The sequence below is a fragment of the Notamacropus eugenii genome, chromosome 7 (assembly GCF_028372415.1).
Source record: "Notamacropus eugenii isolate mMacEug1 chromosome 7, mMacEug1.pri_v2, whole genome shotgun sequence".
Lineage (NCBI taxonomy): Eukaryota > Metazoa > Chordata > Mammalia > Diprotodontia > Macropodidae > Notamacropus > Notamacropus eugenii.
Genome location: NC_092878.1, coordinates 128753728 through 128768411, shown reverse-complemented (window position 1 = coordinate 128768411; position 14684 = coordinate 128753728). Strand labels below are relative to the sequence as shown.

Genomic DNA, 14684 nt, shown 5'->3' with positions numbered 1-14684 from the left:
TCAAGGCTTGCCCTACCTTGCTTTGTTCTGTGGGTGGATGCATTAGGAACTATTGTCCTGTTCATGACTAGCAATCTTTTGAAAAGATTTTGAGTTCCCAGTGTTGTTGCAGGGACCCAAAGGAACTTTCTGGAATTAAACTTGATGGGTGTAGGTCCAGAGCAAGGGAATGTTCTTAGTGGAAGAAAGAGAAGAATGTTACAGTCCTTCCCTGGAAGCAATGCCAGTTTGTTTTAGCATCTGTTACCCAATGGTACCCAGTGAAGACGGTCTCCTCAGCATGGGAAAAGGTGAGAGTCATGGTCCTTCTGGTACCCAGGTGTCAATGGTGCTACAGAAACACTAGGCCAGATCAGTTTGAAAGGAACAGAGGTAATTTCACTTGACTCTCTTGAGGTTTTTAATCCCTGTGAAAAGAGTCCCATTTGTTCTGGGAGCTCTGGGTGAAGGCTTTCCTTCTGAGATAGAAATACTGACTTGCTTTTCCATTTATTGTTTTTAGGTTAGGGAAAGCCTTTGTAAATTTTCTGGCTTCCCTGACTTCCTTCAGGCTAAAATCCCACCTTCAGGAATCTTTTCCTAATCCCTCTTAATTCTAATGCTTTTCCTCAGTTAATTATTCTCTGTTTATCTTGTTTGTACAGTTATTTGCTTTTTGTCTCCCCCATTAGATTGAGTTCCTCAAGAGCAGGAACTGTTTTTTCCCTTTCCAGATTGTAACTCCCGAAGGGCAAGCATTATGTTGCTTTCTAGCTCCAGTATTTTCTTCACTTCCAACATCTAATGGGACCAGAACTCGAATACTAGAATCTCATACAAGAGTCAGGCATTGAACAACACATTTATCCAGGAGCCAAAGGATTCCCCAGATATGGGTTATTTTCTCATTTTTCATCATCCCCTGCTCTCTTAGAATAAGCAAAGGAACTGGTTTTGATTACTAGTTCAGTCAAATCCTTGGGGATATAATCAATAGGTATTTACTGATGTAAATATTCAATTTGGTTTCTTATGTTTGAAAGAAAACAAATTAATGCTCCCTTCAGGATTACTAGACTTTTAAGGGTAGGATCTCCCAGCAAATGTTTCTGATCTATGGCTAGCAAACTCCCAAATACCCTTCTCCTAATCCTTGTGATTCAGAGTTGGTGGCTCCCTAGGCAAAAATCCCCTTTATTTGCTCTCCCATCTCTCTCATCCCCATCTGTATCAGTCCTATGCCCCTCAATTCTTACCTTGCCCTACCCCCAGATATCAGTGCCCTCTTCAGTGCTACTCTGTTGCTAATAAACTTCCTTTCTTTCAAGCTCCCTCCAGAAGACACATCATTTCTGGTCACCCTCTCAAGTATTGAATGATAGCACCTTCTCATGTCTCCTGATAAGACCTGAAAGATAAATACTCATACCCTTAACCCTCCCTGCCACTTTCAGAATCTCTGTGTTGTCATCATTAAGTAACTTTTTTAAAGTTTACTCCTTTTTAGATCATTTTTACAGTCATCTTACCTGCCCCCAAGTAATTTTCCCTCTTTTTCTCTGTCAGTTCAGTACCTGGCCTGTTGTCTTCTTCACCCTAATCTGTGCCCTCATACTTGGAAATTTCAATATAAAATCAATATCCCATATTTTCATCAGATCACCGACCTCCTCAACCTGACCTGTACCTTCACTCTCTGTCAACCAACACACACAGGGATGGTCATACCCTTGATCTCATAATCACTCACAAGTGTTCCAGCTCCATGGTCCAGAATTCTGAAATTCCTAACTCAGATCACAGCCTCCTCTCTTCCACAGCTTACTTCTCTGTCCTGGGAATGGGTCCTCATCTGGTACAATGGATTACTAATAACTTCCTTTACTAAAAACATACTTGGTGATTCTCGCCCCAAGTGAATCTCAGAAGCTTCCTGCTGAAGCCATAGTCCTTATATACTCATTAACCCAGAAAAATTCAGTGTTGTTGAAACTCAGGGAAAATTGGCTTGCTAATTTAATTCCCTTTGGATGAAGCTGTGAATTGGTCCAGCCATTTGGGAAAGCTGTTAACTTTTGACCATTGATCCTGCTGCAGGGCTTATACCCCAGAGGAATAAGAGTTTATTGATCAGAAGACCTATCTGTGCCAAAATATTCATAGCAATTCATGATAGCAAAATGTTGGAAACAAACTATGTGCTCAATGACTGGGGAATGACTAAATTATAGTATATGATAATAGTAGATGCAGCGAGATATATTAGACTGCTATGCTTGAATTTAGGAAAACCTCATACCAAATCCTTTCTCTGACCCATAATTGTTGTATGACCTGAGCAGATCACGGAATCTCTATGTATCTTGAGTTTTTCCTTAGGATTTGCCTTTCTTTGTATCCCTGTTGATTAACCACAATATGACTAAAACTTAATAAATTCTTGTTACTCGGAGTTCATATTTTGGTAGATAAAATTAATAGAACATTGACCTAGAAATGTGTGCCAAATATGAAGAATACAAAGAAATACAGATGGACTTTTATGATATGATGCAGAGTGAAGAAAGCAGAACCAAAGGAAACTATGTACTAACTACAGTTTTGTAAATAAAGGCAACATTAAGCAAAAACAAAAAGGTTAAACGTATCATGCTTTATTTTAACAATGAAACATCCAAGTTTACAATTGCATGAACACCCATAAATTTCAATTACTCTTTTTCTGTTTTGCTTATTTTCAGGGAGTATACTTCGTGGTTTTATGTTTATCTTTGTCAAAACAAAATTTATTAGCAAATTGGGCAAGACAATAAAAATGTCATTCAAGGTATCATTTAAGATTTTTTAGACCTGACCAGGCTAAATAAGCTAGGGGTCCTTCAGGTCTGAACCAGGGAAAATTACTGAGCCATGAGGTGTTTCAGGACCAGTGACACAGGTTTCTTGCCTGGCCTGTCTCCCGGAGCTCCGATGTTTGAATTTTTGTTATTCACTCATTTCAGTTGTGTTCAACTTTTCTTGGCAAAGATACTGGAGTGGTTTGCCATTTCCTTCTCCAGCTCATTTGACAGACAATGAAAGTGAGGCAAACAGGGTAACTGACTTGTCTAGGGTCCCACAGTTAGTGTCCGAGGCCAGATTTGTTAGGAAGATGAATCTTTCTGACTTCACCCCCCAGCATTCCAGCCACCATCATGCCTAACTGACCAGGATATTTGACAAGAGAAATGTAGTATTCTTTAGAGGTAGAAAATTCTTTTGTCACATAAGTGGATCATGTTAAGCCTGGGAGAAAGATATTAATATTCTCCAGGAGCCCAAGAGATGCCAGGGAGACAAGAAAGAGCTGAATAAGTAGAAGCTTGTTCTTAAGAAACTAAGTAAACCTGGCTGGAAAGCTGAGTAAAGAGTATAAAGCCAAGTGATTTTAAATTTCTCTGCCTAAGGGTATTTGGAATGAAAAGACTTCATTTTATGCAATCAATGTATTTGAAAAGCTGCATGTAAATTAAATTTCCATACAGAGAATAATTTTGCATGTCATTTCCTTCATAAATTCAGAGTCATCTTCATTTTATAATTTGGGGAGTCAAAATATGTTTTTCCTCAGCATTTCTCTAGGATGGAGATTATTTATTATAATTAATCAGTGTTTTCTATGTTATTATTTTAATATTCATTGATATCTTTTGTTTCTTCACTTATATTCCCCACCCCGTTCTATCCTCCAAGCTATCTCACATTTTCTTTTTCTAATAAATTATTTTTCGTTTTAAACATTCACTTCTATAACTTTTAATTTTTCTCCACCTCTCTCCTTCCCCCTCTCCAAGATGGCATGCAATGTGATATAGGCTCTACATATACATTCTTATTAAACATTTTCACATTAATCATGTTGTACAGAAGAATTAGAATGAATGGGGGGGGGGAACCTCGAGAAAGAAAAAGACAAAACGAAGAGAGCCGATAGTATGTTCAATCTGCATTCAGGCTCCATTATTTCTTTCTCTGGATGTGGACAGCATTTTCCATCATGAATCTTTTGGAGTTAAGGACCTTGAATTGCTAGGAAGAGCTTGGTCTATCAAAGTCTGTCATTGAACGCTGTGGCCATTATTGTGTACAATGTTCTCCTGGTTCTGCTCGCTTCACTCAGCATTAGTTCACATAAGTCTTTCCAGGTTTTTCTGAAGTTCACCTGCTGTGATATAAGTTCTTATATCACAATAGTATTCCATTACATTCATATATGACAACTTGTTCAGCCATTCCCTCAATTTCCAGTTCTTTGCCACCACAAAAAGAGTGACTATAAATATTTTTGTACATGTGGGTTCCCATTTTTATGATCTCTTTGGGATAGAACCCTAGAAATAGTATTGCTAGGTCAAAAGGTATGCACATTTTTATAACTCTTTAGGCGTAGTTCCAGATTGCTCTCCAGAATGGTTGGATCAGTTCACAACTCCACCAACAATGCATTAGTGTAGCAATGTTCCCACATCTCTGGCATTTATCATTTTCATGTTTTGTCATGTTAGCCAATCTGATAGATGTGATATGGTACCTCAGAGTTGTTTTGATTTGCATCTCTCTCTAATCAATAGTGATTTAGAGCATTTTTTAATATGACTATAGATATCTTTAATTTCTTCCTCTGAAAACTGCCTGTTCATATCCTTTGACATTTATCAGTTGGGGAATGACTTGTATTCTTATACATTTGACTCACTTCTCTATATATTTTAGAAATGAGGCCAGAGATACTGGTTGTAAAAATTCTTTCCAAATTTTCTGCTTCAGAAGTTTTCTTTAAATAAAAAAAGGAGAAAAAATTCAGAAAAATCAGTTTCAGAGAAAAAAAAATATTGACACATGCAGTGTTCCACACCTGTGGACCCCCAATTCCTACAAAGGAGTAGGGGAAATGTCTTCTCAAATCTCTTCTTTGGAGCCATGTTTCTTCCTTATAATTTTGCAGTATTCATTTTCATTTATTTTGTGGCTGCTGTTCTATTTACATTACGATAGTTAATTCTTTTCCTAGCTCTGCTTACATCACTTTTTATCAGTCTGTGTGAGTCTTTTTATGCTTCTTTCTGTTCGTATGACATAGTTCCATCTTCTATTCTTCATCTCCAAACTGATCTCTAGAATCTTCTGGGAAGAAGAGAGGCACTTTAAAGACTGACATACTCACACCTAGCCATGCCCTTCACTTCACCATGATTCAGAACCTCTGAGGTCATCCTCTGAAACATGTTCCCCATTCCCTACCACCATGTTCCTTGTTCCCATCCCCCTTAACCCTCTCACTCCAAAGTCCCAACCAACTCACCCCCTTTCCACTGTGCTCTCTGGAATGCCTGTCCTATAGGCAACAAATTTGCCTTCCTCTTAAATCTTTTCCTTTCCTGCTCCCTCCATCTTCTGACAATTGCTGAGACGTGGCTTCCCAGTGATGACACAGCATCCCTGGGCACTCTTTCCAGTATTGGCTTCACTTTAATTCATTCCACTCAGCTCAGTGGTGGAAGCAGGGGAGTTGGAATACTCCTTGCTCTACATTGCCATCTTCAAGTTCTCCTCTGCCTCCATCACTAAATAATGTCTCTTCTGATGAGGTCTTCACAATCGATATCTTCCAGCTAATTAGAATTCTGCCAGCTGTTGTCTGTAGACCTCCAAGCCACTCCCCTTCCTCAGTGAGTCAAGTTTCTGACTTATAATCTTTCTCTTCAACTCTTGCATTTATACTAAGAGACTACAGCATACAAACTGACACTTCCTGAAACACCCTAAATGCTCAGTTCCTCAGCCTATTCACTTCCCATGACCTCCTCCTCCAAACCACTTAAGACACACTCAAAGATGATCATACTCTTGATCATGTCATCACCCACAAATACACCACCTCTATGTTCAAGAACTCTGAAATCTTATCTGACATTGACTTTCTATCTCTCCCTCTGCTTTTCCCTATTAAACCCTACTCCTTTGTCCACATTATGAATCCAATCCCTTGACTTCTCTTCTCTTTGCCAGGCCATCATTCCTGCAGTAACCATTCTCTTTTCCTTTTCTCATCTCTGGTGAACCAGTTCAGCTCTACACTCTCCTCTTCTCTTGAGTCCTTAGCCCCCTTATGTCACTGAGTGCACCCTGCCAACCCTCAGCCTTGGGTTACTCCAACAATTTGTTATCTAAATGAAGGTAGAGAAAGTCTCATAAGCATTTTGACTGGGTCCACCACATATTCATGTTATCCAGCCTCAGCTGGGCCTTCGTTGCTACTAGGCAATCCTTCCACATCTCCCATAAGGACTCACAGTCCCACTGTCCACTGCAGCTCTTCTTCATCTCTCCTCAAACTTCCCATCACTCCCCTTCCCCCCAGCCTTGAGGCTATTCACAGAAAGCTCCCTCTTCTCTCCCCTTCCTCATCTCATATCATGCAGATACTTTCTGCCACTATTTTCTTGTTCACCCCATTTCATATGAAGAAACGGCCTTACTCCTTGCCAAAGCAAACTCCTCTTCCTGCCCAACTGATCCCCTACCATCCTGTCCTTTCCAATAGGTTTCCCCTTCTCTCATTTCCACTCTCTCATCTTGAATCTCTTCCTCCCTGCTGGTTCTTTCCATACTGCATACAAATATGTCCACATTTTCTCCACTGCCAAAAAACCCTCATTTGGACCTTTCATCCTTTTTAACTTTCGTATCTCTTATCTCTTCTGCTCGTTATGAAAAAACTCCTTGAGAAAGCTGTCTGTAACATGTCTCTATTTCCTCTTCTCTTCCTTTTTTCTTAATCCACTGTAGTCTATTAACCTCATTATTCCACCTAAACCGCTCTCTCCAAAGTTACCAATCATCTTTAACTATCAAATCTTGGGTATAAGTAAGGGAAGAAGAAAGTGTCTAGTCATGGCCCTTTTCTTGCTCCCCTCGAAGCAGAAACATGTCTGCCCTTTGGATAAGGGGTAGGTCAGATTGAAGAGATATCTATCTATGCTGCCCATAAATAGTCTACTCAACCCCAGTAGACATATCACTTATCTTATATGGACACATGCATCCTACACAGGCATTACAATTCTGTAAGAGTTAGTTGGCTTGGAACAGAGAATAGAGGTAAGAAAAACCATAAGAAAGTTATTGTAGAAATCCAGGAAGGTGGTAATGAGGTCCTAGCACTAGCACTAGAGAGGAGGAAGAAAATAGGAAAAAAAATTTCAGTAATCAAATGAGGTTTCAGTGATGGAAAGAATCTGGTAACTGAAGGATGAGAAAGGGAATCGAAAGGGCTGAGTTTAAGTCAAAGATAACACCAAAGTAACAAATGTGGGAAAACAGAAATAGTAAATTCAGGAGGATCAAGTTTTGGGGAAAGATGTGCATTAGCAACCACACTAGCACAGGTTCTGTTTTTGGGGTGCTTGGGCCCCAATTCTAAAAATCACATTTCTCTTTAAAAATCACATTTCTTCCTAGCCTGAAAATACTATCTCAGGCAGCTTCTCCCCAGCCCAAGGACACAGCTTGCCTTAGCAACAACTGTTATCTCCCTTTCTGCTATAGTAGCCAACTGCACCTGTAGAACTCATTACCAGCTGTGTGCTGGCTGAATGGGCTGTGCACTGGGTCATAACGACATTTACTACCCACTGACCAATCGTATGTATCCTAGTCGTGGACATACCTATACTCCCTTACATTTATCTTGTCTAACAAGACATTGATGAGAAGAACCTGGTTTTTCTGAGCTAGCCCTGACCACTGGGCTAGTGATATTCACACCTCCATGTAAGCCCCCTTTGGCCTATTTCCCAATGAATTTTGGGTAAAATTACCTGCTCAATAGATACCAAAAATGCATGTTCCTGTAAGAACTGACCACTCCTTAACCACTCCCTAATCCCACCCCAAAACACCTAGTTAGCATATTTGGCACAAGTGATACTATAGAATATCCTCTATAAACTTTTCCTGTACCCCTTTAAGGTTGCAGGTTCCCTAAGAACTCTTGCCCATTGAAAAGCCTAATAAATTTTTACCTTGTCTTCAACCACACTTGAGTTCATGAATTCTTCTCCAGACGACCTGCCCCTGGTACCCCGGGCTTTGTGGGGGTCTCACACCCCCCCCTTCCTCATCCCTTTGATCTGCTTTTCTAAAGGAAAGAGAGTTTTAAATGGGTTAACAATCTTACTTTAATTAACAGACAGATAAGTAGGAAGGAGTGAGTATAGAAAATACAAGCAGAGAAAATAGCTTTAATAGATTTAACAGAAAGGCCTCCAACTTTGTCTGAACAAAGTAATAAAATCACCTACGTACACCACCAGACCAGGAGAACACCAACATCAGTTAGGAGGCTCTTAACAAATGGCTACTCAGAGTCCTGTCCAGGGAATCCAAAGGTCCTTCTCATGAGCAAGTCCCCAGAGCAAAATACCAACCTTCCAGGACATACAGTTTTCAACTAATAAGCTCAGAGCCAGACAGCATCACAACTCACATGACTCAGCACAGCTGTGAATTACCAAGGTTATCCTTCAGATGTTTACAATTTGGCCTGATCCTAGGAAACTGAACTCCAGGAAAAAAAAAGTCCCACTTTGCTTCCACTTACAAGATGATAAGTACAGCTTGGGATATATGAGCTGAAGGCGCCAATGTGTCGTCTAAGTGGCCCAGTAAGTGGTAGTGTCTTAGAGTCAAAGATTCAGGTCTATAACTTAAAAGTGATTTCCAGACTAGAGATAAACCTTGCATTCTTTTACATGTGCGTGATAAGTAAACACAAAATATATACAAAAGAATATGAAGTAAATTCAAGAGGGAAAGAACATTAACTAGGGGGATCAGGAAGGAAACATTTATTAAGTGCTTACTATATACCAGTCCCTTTGCTAAGCACTTTAAAAATTTTATTTCACTCAATCCTCACAACCACTTTGGAAGGTAACTACTGATATTATTCTGATTTTGTGGTTGAGGAAAATGAATCAGATAGTGTTTAATTAATTCGCCCAGGGTCACACAACTAGTAAGTGTCCTGTGATTGATTTGAACTCAGGGAAGGCCTTATGTAGGAGGCAGTACCAGAAGTGTGCTTTGAAAGAAACTAGGAATGCCAGGAGGTAAAACTATAGAGAGAGTTCATTCCAGACACAATGTGCAAAAAAACCAAGTTGGGAGATGGAGGGTTATTTATATGGAATTGTAGATCTGCTTGATTGGAAGGGTAGTACTAATTAAGACTGGAAAGGTAAGTGGTATCCAGATTGGAGAGAGCTTTAAATGTCAGACTAAGAATTTTGAGTCATTAAGCACCTACTATGTGCCACTCATTGCTAAGCATAACAGTGTGATGATCAAAGGCATTCTTTCCAATCAATTGTATGAGTATACCTCTCCCCTTATAAAGCAGTCATCTCTAAAGTGGTAGCAGTGGTCCAATCCCAAGGGCTTATGATCACCCTATCAGAAGGAGGAATATGGGTCATATCCTACCTTCACAGTGATAGCCAATTTTGTGTCCAATGCAAACAAACACACCTACTGTGATTGTCACTCACTATTTTATCCTGCCCCTTCTCTCCATTCTGCAAACTGTCCTGCTGTGAGTTGGGAGTTGACAACTTTGATAGAATCTTCAACTCCTCATTCTTACTCACTTCCCCATATCCAATCAGGTGGCAAGTTTTGTCTTTACCTCCCAAATATTTCTTGTATCTGTCCCCTTCTCTCTGTCACACAGCAGCTACCACTCTCGTTCAGGTGTTTGTCATTGCTCACCAGGTCTATTGGAGTACCTTTCTCATTGATGCCCGTGTCTAAGTCTCTCCCTCTCCAATTTATCTTCCATACAACTACCAAGTGATTTTCCTAAATTGAAGGTGACTTACTGTGTTTCTCTTTTACTCAGTAAACTCAAGTGACTCCTTTTTGGGTCTAAGAACAAATATTATCTCACCTTTAGCTCATTTTCTTAAATTTCTATTTTTTTAAGTTTTCTAACATATGTAACTTAATAAACTAATACGTTATATAACTTAGAAATAGATGTACAGTAAATATATTGAGAGTGTATACTCAAAAATGTTTCGCTGAGAAGGGTACGTTATTTAAAAAGTCTGGAGATTACCACTATAGAGTATGAACATACCAATTGTTACCTTGTTAACATTACAGGGAGTGGCTTTTGACTGGTTTTGGGGGACTGGAATTATTGAAATTATTGACTGGGATACCAGGGAGGAAGAATTCTAATTTGAAGGATCCACCCCTCTGTGAGCCTCACAAAAGACTTTAATTTTTTTACTTATCCTAATGCTCACAATAGCTTTTAAAGAACTAGTAGAGAAAAGGGGCATTGTGCGTGTCCTATAAAAGTAAAACAAGAGACTGCTCTCAGTTATACCATTCCTCAACTGAAATCTCATAGAACCTCTCTTAGCACCTGGGACCTCCTTACCTTAGAATATTCATCTTCCCCAGTGGTCTTCTTACCCTGAAACATTCATCTTTGTAGTTTTCTCATCCTGATGCATCCCTTTTGCCACACTTTCCTCCTTCTCCTGTTGTCTGAATTCCTTCCAGGCGCCTCCATTTTAGAGATGGGCCTAGGCTGGTCAGTCTTTATTCCCCTCTGGACTATGCTTCTGACATCAGAACTTCACCATGCCCATAAGGGGTAACTTACCTCCCCCTACCCCACAATTTTTCTGGTTTTCAGTTCCCTTTTTTGTATTGACCTTCCACATTAGAATATAAACTTCTTGAGAGTAGGAACATTTTTTGTTTCTATTTGCATCCCTAGCACTTAGCAGCATCTAACATAAGGGTAGGGAACCTGTGGCCTCAAGGTCACATGTGGTCTTCTAGGTCCTCAAGTGTGGCCCTTTGACTAAATCCAAACTTCACAGAACAAATCCCCTTAATAAAAAGATTTGCTCTGTAAAACATGGACTCAGTCAAAAGGCTGCACCTAAGGACCTAGAAGTCCACGAGGCCCCAAGACCACAGGTTCACCACCCCTCGTCTAGCATATAATAGGAGATAAATAAATGTTCATTGCTTTGCTTTGCCTCCATTCAGTTTTGACAGCCAAGTGTACCTGTTTCTGGACATGGATACAAACTGTGTGTATACAGTCATCTGTACGTCTATACATACTCCTTTGTATACACAGTAATAGTGGCCTGGGGTCACAGACATTAGAGTTACATGTTTTCTGAGCACAGGTCAGAGACAAGACCTGGTAAAGGACTTTCCCCATTCAAAGAGATATTGGTGGTTGGAGCAGTGATAGAATTTCTGCAGAAATGTACAACAAAAGCAAATACAGGGTATTCCATAAGTTTTGATGCACTTTTAAGCTATCAGAAATGGAAACTGCACCAACACTTTTGAGATACCTTGTATGTATTTGCTTTTATAGGTCTCCTATGTAGAAGAAAGGATATTTTTTAAGGCAGCCTTCCAACCAGAGAAGGGAGATTTCCTGAGGAGGGAGATTTCTCTTGGAAATTGCCTTGAGGGCAATCCCAGACAGGGAAGTAAAGGGGTGCCTCTCAGGTGCAGTCAGGGACAACCACACAAATCCCCAACATTCTTTGTTAACTGACTCATATCTTCATTAATTCTTTCTCTTTAGGTCCAAGGACAGCCTAGTTAATAGGCTTTCTCAGAAATTACCAAAATTACAGAAACCATTTCTCTAATCAGCTTGACCCACACGCCAGACATTTTTTTCTCTCATGGGCTAGCTTTTCCTCTTCCATTCTCAAATCATGAATTTATAGGTTTTAAAAAAAAAAAGCTGTTAATGGTAATGTAACTTATTAGCAGGATTAAGCACAGCCTGTCCACATACGTTCTCTAAATACATAGATGCAGCTCATGGGTAACATGAATAGATAAGATCTGAGGCCTGGGCCACCTCTGCCAAGGAGAGGAGAACCAAGAACAAATATAGACACTGACAACAGTCTGGCTGGGGAGAGAGAGAGAAGCAGACACTCATGGAGGCTAAGCACTCTTTTTTCTGTCTCCAAGAGGAGTATCAGGCTGGAATTATACTTCTCTACCATACCTCAAATATGAGAGGTTTGAATTTCAAGATAAAAGAGGTGCTATCCCTGCTCACTTTTAAAGGGGTAGGCATTACCTCATTTCTAAAATAGATAGAGAAGTGAATTAAATGTACAAGAATACAAGTCATTCCCCAACTGATAAATGGTCAAAGCATGTGAACAGGCAGTTTTCATGACTATCTATAGTCATGAAAAAATGCTCTAAATCACTATTGATGAGAGAGATGCAAATCAAAACAACTCTGAGGTACCACATCACACCTCTCATATTGACTAACATGACAAAACAGGAAGATGATAAATGTTGGAGATGTGGGAGAGCTGGAACACTAATTCATTGTTGGTGGAGCTGTGAGCTGATCCAACCATTCTGGAGAGCAATTTGAAACTATGCCCAAAGGGCTACAAAAATGTACATATCCTTTGACCCAGCAATACTGCTTCTAGGACTGTATCCCAAAGAGATCATAAAAATGGGAAAGGGTCCCATATGTACAAAAATATTTATAGCAGCTCTCTCTGTGATGGCCAAAAGCTGCAAATCAAGGGGATGCCCATCAATTAGGGAATGGTTAAATAAATTGTGGTATATGAATGTAATGGAATACTACTGTGCTATAAGAAATGATGAACAGGGAAACTTCAGAGACACCTGGAAAGACTTATATGAACTGATGCTGAGTGAAAAGAACAGAACCAGGAGAATTCTGTACACAGCAACAACCACAGTGCGCAAGGAATTTTTCTGGTAGACTTAGTACTTCATTGCAAGACAAGGACTTAAAAAATTCCCAATGGACTCTTGAGGCAAAATGCCTTCCACATCCCAAGAAAAAACTATGGAATTTGATCGCAGAATGAAGCAGACCATTTTCTTTTGTATTATGTTTTGTTTTGTTTTGTGATTTCTTCCATTCATTTTAATTCTTCTATGCAACATGACTAATGTGAAAATGTATTTAATAGGAATGTATATATAGAACCAACATAAAAGTGTATACCATCTCAGGGAGGGAGCAGAAAAGGAGGGGGAGGGAGAGGAAAAAATCTAAGATGTATGGAAGTGATTGTAGAACACTGAAAACAAATAAAATAATTTAATTTTTTTAAAAAAGGGTAGGCCTTAGCTTAGACTTGCAAGCACTCTTAATTAACCAGCTGAACTATCATTTGTAATGATTTCCATTTAATTAATTTTTACTTGCTCACCTGGACACGTCCTGGACACCTTTTCTTAGAATGCATCTTCTGGACTACAGTTCTTAAAACCTTGGAGATACTGTTTTCACAGGGACTGCCAATACTAGGACAGATTCTAGTGGGTTTAGGTGAGAGCATGGCCCAGAGTGGTTTGACTGTTGGACAAGGAGCAGAAGTGTAATTGACCTCAGGCAGACTTGAGAGAGGTCCTAACTGGAAGAAGTCATATAGCAGGAGTTCCAACCTTAGGGCCCACTGTAGGAGCCATACAGGAGGGAAGTCCTACTCCTGCACCTGATTCAAGCGCCATGGACTTTCACTGGTTTAAATGAGTTGACCTAGAGTAGAGGCAGATGGTCTACCAGCCTTACCCAGGCTACTTGTATTCCTACAACTTCTCCTAGTCTGACTACCTTCCCTGCACTTGAAATGTCAACAATGAATCTTCCTGGGACTTCTCCCTCTCTCCCTTCTTTCCTTTCTTTACTTCCCTGGCTGCTCCTGGCCCATGTAGAGTAAATGAAATGGATATTTTCCAGAAATATTGCGGCCCCAGCCTAGCAAGAACTGAGCCCTATGACACCCCCCCCAATACAGTTACAACTCCACATTGTCCATGAGATGGGACCATGCTGTCAATGTCATTCTCTACCCCTAACAATCCCCTAGACTCCTTTTCAGACCCTTCCCTGATGTCTCTTTCCTTCTCCTTTGGTTCTTAAGGGACAGTTAATTTTTTTTTGCTTTTGTAGAGAGAGAAAACTTGAACTGTCTCAACTCCCCTCTCTAAGAGACTATGGCAAAGTCATTTAATTTCTCCGGGTCTGTTTGCTATGATAAATTGGAAGTAAAATAAAATTTTTGTATATTTGTGAAACACCAAAATGATATTTAAATTTTTTTTAAAAAGAAAAGAAAATGCATATGGTTTTGCCCAAGAAGGACAAATGATCCACAACCATATTAAAAAACATTCTAAATAATTAATAAGAGAAATGGGCATAAATATAATCTGAGGTTTCAAACAATGTCCATTAAATTGTCAAAAATGATGAAAAATAGAAGTAGTTAATTTTGGAGAGGTTGTGGAGAGAAGACAGGCACACTAATTCTCTCTTAGTAGAGTTGTGAATTATTCCAACTATTCTGGAAAACAATTTGTTACTATATAAAAAAGGTCACTCAAAGAATCCAGATCCTTTGAGCCAGTGTCATACTGTTGGGCATATGTCCCAGGGAGGTCAGTTACAGAAAGAAAGGTCCTATATGGACAGTCAGGGCTCTGAGAGTGTCTTATTTTCTTGTGCTTCTAGATAGCTTCACATTATTACCAAACATGGGAGCAGACTATCCATTACTCCCTCGGGGACCACGAAGAAATTTCTTTCTTATGGG

The 14684-nt window shown here is 39.7% G+C and overlaps 1 long non-coding RNA gene across 3 annotated transcripts; it reads right to left on the bottom strand.

The window, feature by feature from the left end:
- Positions 1-3742: 3742 nt before the first annotated feature.
- LOC140514238 (uncharacterized) lies at positions 3743-8502 on the bottom strand. 3 transcript variants are annotated; one of them, XR_011970479.1, is made up of 3 exons: positions 8326-8502; positions 8043-8158; positions 3743-5142 (listed from the first exon to the last, which is right to left on the bottom strand). It is a non-coding gene; the product is annotated as an uncharacterized lncRNA (long non-coding RNA). The 3 variants fall into 3 exon arrangements; XR_011970481.1 differs by having other exon boundaries at positions 8318-8448; XR_011970480.1 differs by having other exon boundaries at positions 8322-8412.
- Positions 8503-14684: the final 6182 nt, after the last annotated feature.